The following is a 12382-nucleotide window of genomic DNA, read 5'->3' as shown; positions in this document are numbered from 1 at the left end:
GTGGACACCTGCTCGTCGAACATCTCATTCCAAAATCATGGGCATTAATATGGAGTTGGTCCCCCATTTGCTGCTATAACATCCTCCACTCTTCTGGGAAGGCTTTCCACTAGATGTTGGAACGTTGCTGCAGCCACAAGAGCATTAGTGAGGGCGGGCACTGATATGGGGCGACTAGGCTTGGCTCGCAGTCGGCATTCCAATTCATCACAAAGGTGTCCGATGGGGTTGAGGTCAGGGCTCTGTGCAGAAAAGTCAAGTTCTTCCACACCGATCTCGACAAACCATTTGTGTATGGACCTCGCTTTGTGCACAGGGGCATTGTCATGCTGAAACAGGAAAGGGCCTTCCCCAAACTGTTGTCACAAAGTTGGAAGCACAGAATCATCTAGAATGTCATTGTATGCTATAACGTTAAGATTTCCCTTAACTGGAACTAAGGGGCCTAGCCCGAACCATAAATAACAGCCTCAGACCGTTATTCCTCCTCCACCAAACTTTACATTTGGCACTATGCATTGGGGCAGGTAGTGTTCTCCTGGCATCCGCCAAACCCAGATTTGTCCGTCCGACTGGCAGATGGTGAAGTGTGATTCATCAAACCAGAGAACGCGTTTCCACTGCTCCAGAGTCCAATGGCAGTGAGCTTTACACCACTCCAGCCGACGCTTGGCATTGCGCATGGTGATCTTAGGCTTGTGTGTGGCTGCTCGGCCATGGAAACCCATTTCATGAAGCTCCCGATGTACAGTTCTTGTGCTGACGTTGCTTCCAAAGGCAGTTTGGAACTCGGTAGTGAGTGTTGCAACGGAGGACAGATGATGTTTACGAGCTAAGCGCTTCAGCACTCGGAGGTCCCGTTCTGTGAGCTTGTGTGGCCTACAGTACCACTTCGTGGCTGAGCCGTTGTTGCACCTTGAAATGTCCACTATATCAGCACTTATAGTTGATGGGGGCAGCACTAGCAGGGCAGACATTTGACGAGCTGTCTTGTTGTCCTATGACGGTGCCGCGTTGATATGTACTGAGCTCTTCAGTAATGCCATACTACTGCCAATGTTTGTCTATGGAGATTGCATGGCTGTAAGCTCGATTTTATTCACCTGTCAGCAACGGGTGTGGCAGGAAATAGCCGAATCCACTAATTTGAAGGGGTGTTCACATATACTTTGCATATATAGTGTAGCTACGGTAGATTTTGTGTTGACCCAGGGGTCAGCTGGAGGTCATCAATAACGTTAAACAACAGAATGCCACCGGATATATACAGTTCAAATATACAGTTGAAGTCTGAAGTTTACATACACTTAGGTTGGAGTCATTAAAACTCGTTTTTCAACCACTCCACAAATTTCTTGTTAACAATATAGTTTTGGCAAGTCGGTTAGTACAAACAATAGTACGCAAGTATAAACACCATGGGACCACGCAGCCGTCATACCGCTCAGGAAGGAGACGCGCTCTGTCTCCTAAAGATGAACGTACTTAAGTGCGAAAAGTGCAAATCAATCCCAGAACAACAGCAAAGCACCTTGTGAAGATGCTGGAGGAAACAGGTACAAAATTATCTATATCCACAGTAAAACGAGTCCTATATCGACATAACCTGAAAGGCAGCTCAGCAAGGAAGAAGCCACTGCTCCAAAACCGCCATAAAAATGCCAGACTACGGTTTGCAACTGCACATGGGTACAAATATCATACTTTTTGCAGGAGGGACTGGYKCACTTCAAAAAATAGATGGCATCATGAGGTAGGAAAATGATGTGGATATATTGAAGCAACATCTCAAGACATCAGTGAGGAAGATAAAGCTTGGTCGCAAATGGGTCTTCCAAATGGACAATGACCCCAAGCATACTTCCAAAGTTGTGGCAAAATGGCAACAAAGTCAAGGTATTGGAGTGGCCAAAGCCCTGACCTCAATCCTATAGAAAATTTGTGGACAGACTGAAAAAGCGTGTGCGAGCAAGGAGGCTATAAACCTGACTCGGTTACACCATCTCTATCAGGAAGAAAGGGCCAAAATTCACCCAACTTATTGTGGGAAGCTTGTGGAAGGCTACCCAAAATGTTTGACCCAAGTCAAATCAAATCAAATGTATTTATATAGCCCTTCTTACATCAGTTGATATCTCAAGTGCTGTACAGAAACCCAGCCTAAAACCCAAACAGCAAGCAATGCAGGTTTAGAAGCACGGTGGCTAGGAAAACTCCCTAGAAAGGCCAAAACCTAGGAAGAAACCTAGAGAGGAACAGGCTATGAGGGGTGGCCAAGTCCTCTTCTGGCTGTGCCGGGTGGAGATTATAACAGAACATGGCCAAGATGTTCAAATGTTCATAAATGACCAGCATGGTCAAATAATAATAATCACAGTAGTTGTCGAGGGTGCAACAGGTCAGCACCTCAGGAGTAAATGTCAGTTGGCTTTTCATAGCCGATCATTGAGAGTATCTCTACCGCTCCTGCTGTCTCTAGAGAGTTGAAAACAGCTAGTCTGGGACAGGTAGCACGTCCGGTAAACAGGTCAGGGTTCCATAGCCGCAGGCAGAACAGTTAAACAGTTAAACAATTTAAAGGCAATGCTACCAAATACTAATTGAGTGTATGTAAACTTCTGACCCACTGGGAATGTGATAAAATAAATAAAAGCTGAAATAAGTCATTCTCTCTACTTTTTTTCTGACATTTCACATAATTAAAATAAAGTGGTGATCCTAAGTGACCTAAGACAGGGAATTTTTACAAGGATTAAATGTCAGGAATTGTGAAAAACTGAGTTTAAATGTATTTGGCTAAGGTGTATGTAAACTTCCGACTTCAAATGTAAGTGTAATTTTGCTTTCATGATAAGGCCGGATAGAGAAATACAACACAGCACAATGTGTTGGGCGTGGTGTATGGTTATAATCACTTCAATGTGAAAAGGATTGGTAGTAATAATCAGCACAGTGCCATTGTCTTCCTTCTGTTCATTGTGCTCTATAGAGAGCAGCACCAGAGTAGCCCCAGGGAAATGCCATGCAGTGTTTGGGCTATGATTAATTATTCATCAAATGTTCCACCCACTCAAGATGTTAATGGCCTCCAACAGCAGCCACTGCTGAACCACTCAAAAAACAGATTATTTAATCCTGACAAACAGCAGTTTGTGTATCCAATTGTAATGTACACAATACTTCACTCATATTTGTTTGTTTCTTTTGTTCCCTTAGGCCTCCTCGATAACCTTCTTAGACTTAGACGTTATAATTCAGTTTCAATTCATAATGGCCAAACCTCTCTCAAATAATCCAATATGCAAAGTCTTTGATCACATAGAGGCACAGAATAAGTTAAAGGAAAAACAAAATGAAATGGAGGAACTTATTCAACAAATATCAAGTGTAATATAATACAAAAAATAAAGTGAACTGAATGGAAGATGGGGAGGAATGCATCACATTATTCTTTAATCTTCAACATAGAAATGCTACCAAAAATTGTTTAGTGAAACTTGTGACAAATGATGGAGTCAACCATGATTCACCAAACAATATTTTGAAAGAGGACGCAAAGTACTTTAAGCACATGTTTTTGTTTCAGTCTCCTCCATCTCCACTAACCGAAGATAACTGTATGTTTTTTTTTATATGAATAATGTAAAATTAATAGCTGTACAGAAAGACTCATGTGAATGCCAAATTACAGAGGAATAACTTCTTGATGCAAGCATGTTTTAACCACTCCTACAAAAATGGTAGATTATCAGATACTCAACAAGGTCTGATTTAATTATTACTTAAACAGGATACAAGTGGTATATATATAAAGATCCGGTCCATAAAAAAAATTGGAGGCCCCTTACACTTACGTTTTGTGATGCAAAAATTCTAGAAAAATGCATAGTGCATAGAATTTAAAAGGTATTGTCGGATATTATTCATCCTAATCAGACATATGACAAGTACTGGAAACAATAGAACACTATGAAAAATCTGGGAAACCAGGCCTTGTATGTTATGTACAGTAACCCCAGGTGCAAAATAGTAAATGATGGTACTTCTCTGAAAGTATTAAACTGCCGAGAGGAGTAAAACAAGGTTGTCCACTATCGGCATATTTATTTATTATGGCCATTGAAATGTTAGCTATTAAAATCAGATCCAACAATAATATCAAGGGGTTAGAGATCCAGGGCTGAAAAACAAAGGTGTCATTATACGCTGATGATTCATGCTTTCTTTTAAATCCATAATTTGGATCCCTCCACAGCCTCATAGAGGATCTAGATACTTTTTCTAACCTCTCTTGATTACAACCAAATTATGATAAGTGTACTACATTAGCGTGTAGTTTACCAATAAAATGGTCTGAAGGTGATGTGTACATACTCTGTATACATGTCCTGAAAGAAAGAAATGATCTCACTACAATACATTGTAATAGAAAGTTAGCAAAAAATAGATATGATTTTTCTACGATGGAAAGTAAAACATCTGTCTATTTGTGGAAAAATCATCCTGATTAACTCTTTAGTCATATCCCAGTTGACTTATTTACTCATGGTCTTGCCTACACCAAGCGACCTGTTTTTTWAAATTATATTAGCAAAATATTTTACATTTTATTTGGAACATTACATTTACATTACATTTAAGTCATTTAGCTGACGCTCTTATCCAGAGCGACTTACAAATTGGAAAGTTCATACATATTCATCCTGGTCCCCCCGTGGGGAATGAACCCACAACCCTGGCGTTGCAAGCGCCATGCTCTACCAACTGAGCCACACGGGAACGGTGAGCTACATAAAATTATACGGGCCTATTTATATTATGAATATAAATTCGGAGGGCAGAAATGATAAAATATTAAAGCATAAGACCTCTCACTAAAGGCGTCAGTCATACAAAAGTTATATTTAAATCCGAACTGGTTCTCTAGAAGATCAGTAAGAATGCCTCACCCCATGTTCAAGAATGGCCTTTTTCCCTTTATTCCGATTACAATCGCTCACTTTCAGTTATTTGAAAATGAAATAATCTCCAAAATATCGCTATTTTTATAACAAGCCATAGAAAGTTGGTTGCAATTTCAGTTTAATCTACCAGGAAAGACAGAACAAATAATACAACAAATATTCTGGTTAAACTCAAATATACCAATTGATTAAAAACTAAATATATTTTTCAATAATAATAGAAAAAGTTATAATCTTTTTAAATGATCTCATAAATAGGACTGGTGGAGTTACGTCACACATGCAGCTAACAGAAATATATGGAAATGTCTGCTCCACCCAAAATTACAACCAACTAATCGCAGCATTACCGCAAAAATGGAAGAGGGAAGGGGAAAATGTAAGAATCTTGTCTGTTGGCCAAAATTGGTTAAAGAAAATTGTGATAAATAAAAAAAGTACACCAGTTTCATTTAAGAACCAAAGAATTGACAGCTGTGCCATGTACCGATTCCATGGCACATGGTTTATGAACTGATACGCAAAACAACGCCAGATTCAAGACATTAAATTATTCTAAGAAATTATTGCAACCAATAGAATGTTATATATATGTGGGTTACAACCATCCCAGCTCTGAATATTTAGCTGTGAAGGGACAAAATCATTAGATAATTTGTTTTGGTACTGTCCATGTAGCTTGTTTTTGGTCTCATGTCCAGGAATGGGTGAAGAAGTGCAACATTTACCTGGAACTAACTCTGCTGATAGCGCTACTGGGGGTTTGAAAAGTCATTGTCAGTCGATCAATAATAGAGTAATACTTTTAGCAACAAATAAAAATCTTTAATTTACAATCTGTAAAAACTATGAGAATAGAAAGTTTCAGAACTTTTGTGAAACATCACAGCACAGTTGAAAAATATATGGCAAATATAAATAAAACATGGATGGTGTTGGGGGATAGATGGAAGGGGTTGAGTGGAGATGAAGGGTGGGATTAAAAACAACAAGATAACGAATGTAAAATATACTGTGTACGTAAAATGTATATGGTTCGGAACATTTGTGAAACAGCAGTTAAAAATATATGGCAAGTAGAAATCAAGCTGGATGGGCTTCAGACATGGAGGGGTTGATGGTAGCTGAAGGATGGGATTCAAAACAAATAGAAGATAACTGTTGTAAGGTGCATTGTGCACATGAAATGAATATAATACTTATAAGCTGGAAGTAGAATCCTAAGTGTTGCTGTTCATTAGTTTACTCCAATTAGGAGAGGTTGGGTAGGGTTAGGGGAAATTAATAAAGGAACATATATATATTTTTAATGAAATACAAATAAAAAGTATTTGATCACATACTGCGCCATTAGCTGTTTGTAATTTAACATTTTGTGGAGAGAAGAGATATTTGTCTGAGACACTTCCTCACTGCTACTCAAAGGTAAATATGAGTGAAAAAGCTTTCTCCCATCAAACAAAAATGACTTGCCGTTAAGTGCTCATTAAAATTTGCCACATGATAAATGGACACTGTTGAGACTATTGCTAAATAGTGTGGTTTGGGTGCAATGATGGTCAAAGTCCTAAAGAGTGACTGCAAAAGCTTTATGCCTAATGCTTTTGCAATTATGTGGTTAGTCACTTGAGACAGGTCTGGTCCAATCAGTGAACCTAATCTTAGCAAGGAAAAAGTATATTGTTTAGGATGATGAACACAATATCCTGCTACATTTCCTGTTCAAACAGTAATTTAATAGAACACACAATGCAGGAATTAGAAAGCACTTACATAGAATTAAACATAATAAAACTTCTCACAAATTATAGTGTGCTAAAGTCAGTCTGTCTCCATGACGCATCATTGAATCCTTTAGATACTCTGACAAGGATGTGGGCACACTGACAAATCACCAGTGACTTGGTCAGGATTTAGACACAGATTCAGCCTTTAAAAGGCACAGAGAGGAAGAAATGTTGTAGCAATAGATGTTTTTCAGATTGGATTTGACAGCAACAGATTGTTCCCTTGTAGATTTAAGTCTGTTGAAATGTTATTCACCGGACAATAGCGCCTGAAAATCGTAACATGTTCTGTAAAATAGTGGACCATTAGGTATTTTTCAATAGAGTGGAAATGTTAATCGAAAAAACACTGACCGAGTCTCATCTCTGGAGTTGAGAGTGAATCTATTGCTTCATACAAATGTAATGTTAATTTGTCCACATTTCCAACCTTGCTATAATGCAGTTAATGATGGTTTCACACTGTCCTCAATCATTAGCTAGTAGCTATACTCCGAGACTATTGCTAAATATTGTGTCCCAGCAGGGCCATGCAAAGCAGTGACTAAGGCTGAGCCGAGTAGCAAACATTAGCTGGCATCAGTGGAGGCTCCTCGGAGGAGGAAGGGRAGGACCATCCTCCTCAGTGAATTTCATAAAAATAAAATTGTAAAACATAAAAGTTATCCTTTTTAGATAAACAATACTAAATATATTCACGTCACCAAATAATTGATTAAAACACACTGTTTTGCAATGAAGGTCTACAGTAGCCTCAACCACACTTTGTAGGGTAGCACCATGGTGTAGCCGGAGGACAGCTAGCTTCCATCCTCCTCTGGGTACATTGACTTCAATACAAAATCTAGGAGGGTCATGGTTCTCACCCCCTTCCATAGACTTACACAGTAATTATGACAACTTCCGGAGGACTTACTCCAACCTATCAGAGCTCTTGCAGCATGAACTGACATGTTGCCCACCTAATCAAAGGATCAGAGAATTAATCTATTACTGAAAGCATAAGCTACAGCTAGCTAGCACTGCATTGCATAAAATGTGGTGAGTAGTTGAATCAAAGAGAGAGAAAGACAATAGTTTAACAGTTTTGAACAAATTAATTTCTTATAAAATGAAGGAGAAGCAAGAGATAGAGAGAGTGATTTTGTTTTTAAACATTCAGTTTCACTTACTTAGCTAGCAAATGCAGTTAGCTAGTTTAGCCTTCTCAAACACCCTGCATAATTGTAGTGGGTTTATTAACGCGTTAGTTCTATTAGCTATGTTGCTATGACGTTTCTTCAGCTAATATGGTGACGACGATGTAGGCTGTGTGTAGCGGTTATGATATTGATTGGCTTGGAAAGTTTTTTTCACCTGGTCACATACAGTTGATGTGTTGTGCATTGAAGTTCACAAACGAAGGGCAAAAGGTGAGAGGAGGAGAGCTCATAGATGCGAGAAGGAATACAACGTGGATGCTATGAAAGTGTTTACGCGTTTACTGTGTTTACGCATGATCAGGGGTGTGTTCATTCCGCAGATTCCACAGTGCCTCTTTAACCTCAGGAGGCTGAAGAAATTTGGCTTGGCACCTAAAACCCTCACAACTTTTACAGATGCACAATAGAGAGCATCCTGTCGGGCTGTATCACCGCCTGGTACGGCAACTGCACCTCCCACAACTGCAGGGCTCTCCAGAGGGTGGTGTGGTCTGCACAACATGTCGTCAGGGGATAAACAACCTGCCCTCCAGGACACCTACAGCACCCGATGTCACAGGATGGCCAAAAAGATCATCAAGGACAATAACCACCCATGCCACTGCCTGTTCCCCCCGCTATCATCCAGAAGGCGAGATCAGTACAGTTGCATCAAAGCTGGGACCGAGAGACTGAAAAACAGCTTCTATCTCAAGGCCATCAGACTGTTAAATAGCCATCACTAGGCTGCCCCATATACAAAGACTTGAAATCACTGGCCATTTTAATAATGGTAAACTAGTCACTTTAATAATGTTTACATATTTTTCTTTACTCATCTCATTTGTATTCTATTCTACTGTATTTAKTCTATGCCACTCCGACATTGCTCGTACTAATATTTATATATTCCTTAATTCCATTATTTTACTTTTAGGTTGTGTGTATGGTGTGTATTGTTGTGAATTGTTAGATATTACTGCACTGTTGGAGCTAGAAACACAAGCATTTCGTTACACCCGCAATAACATCTGCTAAACATGTGTATGTGACAAATACAATTTGATTTGATTAGGTTGCAGCAACCTCATGATGCGTATAGGGAAAATTTGAGTATCACGTAGTAGCCATACCCATTAATGTTACATTGAACTTGGTGAATGGAATATGAATGACAGTCATCCAATATGCTGTAATAGTAATAAGGCCATGCTATTCTTAAACGGCACCGACCGCCACTGGCTGGTATTGACTGTCTCTAGAGACAGAGGCTCAGCTGCCATTCCTACTAGTGTACCTGGCTCCACCACCATTCATTCACCCAAAATCCTTAAACAGGTTAAACAGGGTCAGTCAGCCCTGACCTCTCAGCATAGACGTCAGCTGCTACTGTATCTCTGATTAACTCTCAGGTGTTGAAATATATCTCTGATTTAGGTAGCAGAGTTGCTGTTGCCCTAAAGCAATTCCCCCTCTCTTGAAACCCGAGTGCATTCAAGACATTTACACCACTTAGGGAAAAAAATGACAGACAAAAATAAAATGTATAACGAAACTGAATCTTGTGAAAAATAACTTTATAATTTTCCATTCAAGAACAGTACATCATAGAGTTGAGGAAGAGGTATACTATGCAAGGGGAAGAAAATCATACTACTTGATACCCATTGATACCCAACAGTAACTTAGAATTTACTAATACCAATTCATAACCAGCATTTTGTTCACTAAAATCTGAGACTGCATTGCACTATGACAGGTACAAGGTATTCACACATCAGCATACAGTTAGTTCAACCTGAAAATGTATTCCAGCTGAATATTGTATTGTGTTCATATTTTGTTTGGAATATATTTGAAATGAAACAGTATGCTGTAAAGCAGTAGTATTCAAACTTTTCCAGCGGGGACCCCATTTTATTGGCAATAATTTCTCGCGACACCACCCCAAATCTAAAGACACAACCTTAAAATCTGTACGTTGAGCTTTTTTTACAAGAAAAACTCATCTTTCATTCATTACATTTTAGTTTATCAAAATGAAACTTTTACCCAAAAACATTTCTAATTATCTTTCTCAAAAATATTTGTATATAGTCCCATGCAATAATCTGTACTCTTAATCTTTTGTTCCATTTTTTTTTATAAAAAACTTTTATTTAAGGGTTTCCCCAGTGGCGCAGCGGTCTAAGGCACTGCTTGAGGCGTCACTACAGACCCGGGTTCCATYCTAGTGTAACAGTTTAGCTTCCGTCCCTCTCTTGAACAACTACTTCAAAGGCTCAGAGCGAGTGACGTCACCACCGATTGAAACGCTATTAGCGCGCACCCCGCTAACTAGCTAGCCATTTCACATCGGTTACACTAGTCTGTATCACAACCGGCCGTGATTGGGAGTGGCCCAGCGTCGTCCGGGTTAGGGTATTGTTTGGCCCAGGGGGGGCTTTTCTTGGCTCATCGCATTCTAGCGACTACTTGTAGCGGGCCGGGCGCTTGCAGGCTTACTTACCTCTGTCGTCAGTTGAGCAGTGTTTCCTGGGACACACTGGCGTGGCTGGCTTCCGGGTTAAGTGGGCGGGTGTTAAGAAGCGCGGTTTGGTGGGTCATGTTTCGGAGGACGCATGACTCGACCTTCGCCTCCTGTGCCCGTTGGGGAGTTGCAGCGATGAGACAAGATCGAAATTGGGGAGAAAAAGGGGGTAAAAAAATAATTTTTGTCTGTCCTCATTGCAGTTCTCCCAAGACCTCACCAGGGGAAGCAACCAGACTTTGAACACCACTGCTGTAAAGCATATTAAGAGGCACCTAAAATTCCTGTAGAGCAATGTGGATTGTAAATAGCTAAAAAAGGTTGCTGAAACGCTGCCGATGGAATATAACAAACGATAGACAAACACATTTCTCCTCTGRAGTACACAGGGGGAAAAAAAGGAATAGAGTACAAAAAAAATATGAAATAATGAAATAAAGATGCCCTACATATATGAATGATTGTGCTTACTCATATCGATCATTCAGAGCTTTGGGATTTAGGTTCAGCTCTCAATCATCCTACTAAAGTGCATACAATACAGTAGTACCATTTTTTTATGCATACTGTAATACTGTACATGCATTTACGTTTTTTGGGTTATTCATGTCAGGAGTAGATTCAGTAATCATGTGCCTTTGGTGACATTAATGAGGAGTGGTAACAGCACATGGTTCAGCAACATCCACAACAATTGCCAATGCATGCAGATGGAAGGTGATTGTGAGAGATGGCTGATGGTTGTTATAGCTCTTGTTCTATATAATAGATGGCTGGATTGGCATTGTGTAATTGTCTTTGGTAGTCCACATGTGGTCCAGGTACTGTAGGTGGTCCAGGTACTGTAAAGGCATGCTTTACAGCTGAAACAGTTCGGTAGAGTTTGTGCATATGTGACGTTTTTGTACGTTTTGGACTTCGTTGAAGATTGTTTTGGCTGTTCAGCCACACAAGAAAAATTCTGGAGGCAAGCCGAAGTTCAGAGCCGAGGTCTACCCCACTTTGTCGGTGAATGGTCAACAATAGGGATTCTTCAATAACATTTTTGTTGTCATTCAACGAGACGACAAATTTTCATGCTATTTTTATATTGAAAAATACTGCACCAAACATCTTAGATGTAAAATTGCAGGACTAAGATCTCTTCGGCAAAAAAAAATCTAAATTAATGACAGATTTCTTGAGTTATCTTAAATTAATTCTGACTATTTTGAGGAAGTGTATACTGTCTACGGCATCTCAAATGGACAAACAGTAATATTGCTGCTATTTTCTCGTTTTTCAAGCGAAGGTCTTTTAACGGTAGTATGTGAGCACCCTCGTTCAGTTCAGCTAACTGGGTTTGGCTAGGCCAGCCGAACTGAAGCATGCTAACGCCTTAAGTCATATCATAGCACAAGTAAAGGGGAAGATTGATGACATCACATCAGACCATCAGACCAACTCTTTGAATTGTCTACAACACAAAAAAAACTATTTTGCTCCCCAAAAWWTKTTTTACCCTTAAGTGTGTGTACATTACTGTATTTAAACTTGGGATATTGTTTCTCAACAGGAAAAGTAATTTATTTTAAATCTGTAAATATTATGACGTACTGTATTTAGTGTTGTGAAATGCAGTGTAATGGTCAGGATATATTGAATACAAATGCTTAAAAAAACATGTAAGACTTCCATTTACCGACATGTGAGGCTTTACTTCTGGAACACCATAGGCAACTACATATTAACATGATTGATTAATAGTTTTTACTGGTCAGGTCACATGATCAAGAAAAAAGTGTTCCCTGACACGGAAAAAACTCCAGGGCCTTGGAAGAATTCATTTAACTCACTGGCCACTGCTTTGAAAACATTTATTTAGTGTGCAAAACCACACTGGTAACAGGGTTAACAATGTATTTATAGAGTATGTTGATG

The sequence above is a fragment of the Salvelinus sp. IW2-2015 genome, linkage group LG36 (assembly GCF_002910315.2).
Source record: "Salvelinus sp. IW2-2015 linkage group LG36, ASM291031v2, whole genome shotgun sequence".
Classification (NCBI taxonomy): domain Eukaryota; kingdom Metazoa; phylum Chordata; class Actinopteri; order Salmoniformes; family Salmonidae; genus Salvelinus; species Salvelinus sp. IW2-2015.
The sequence above is the reverse complement of the archived record's forward strand: the minus strand, read 5'-3'. Positions refer to the sequence as shown.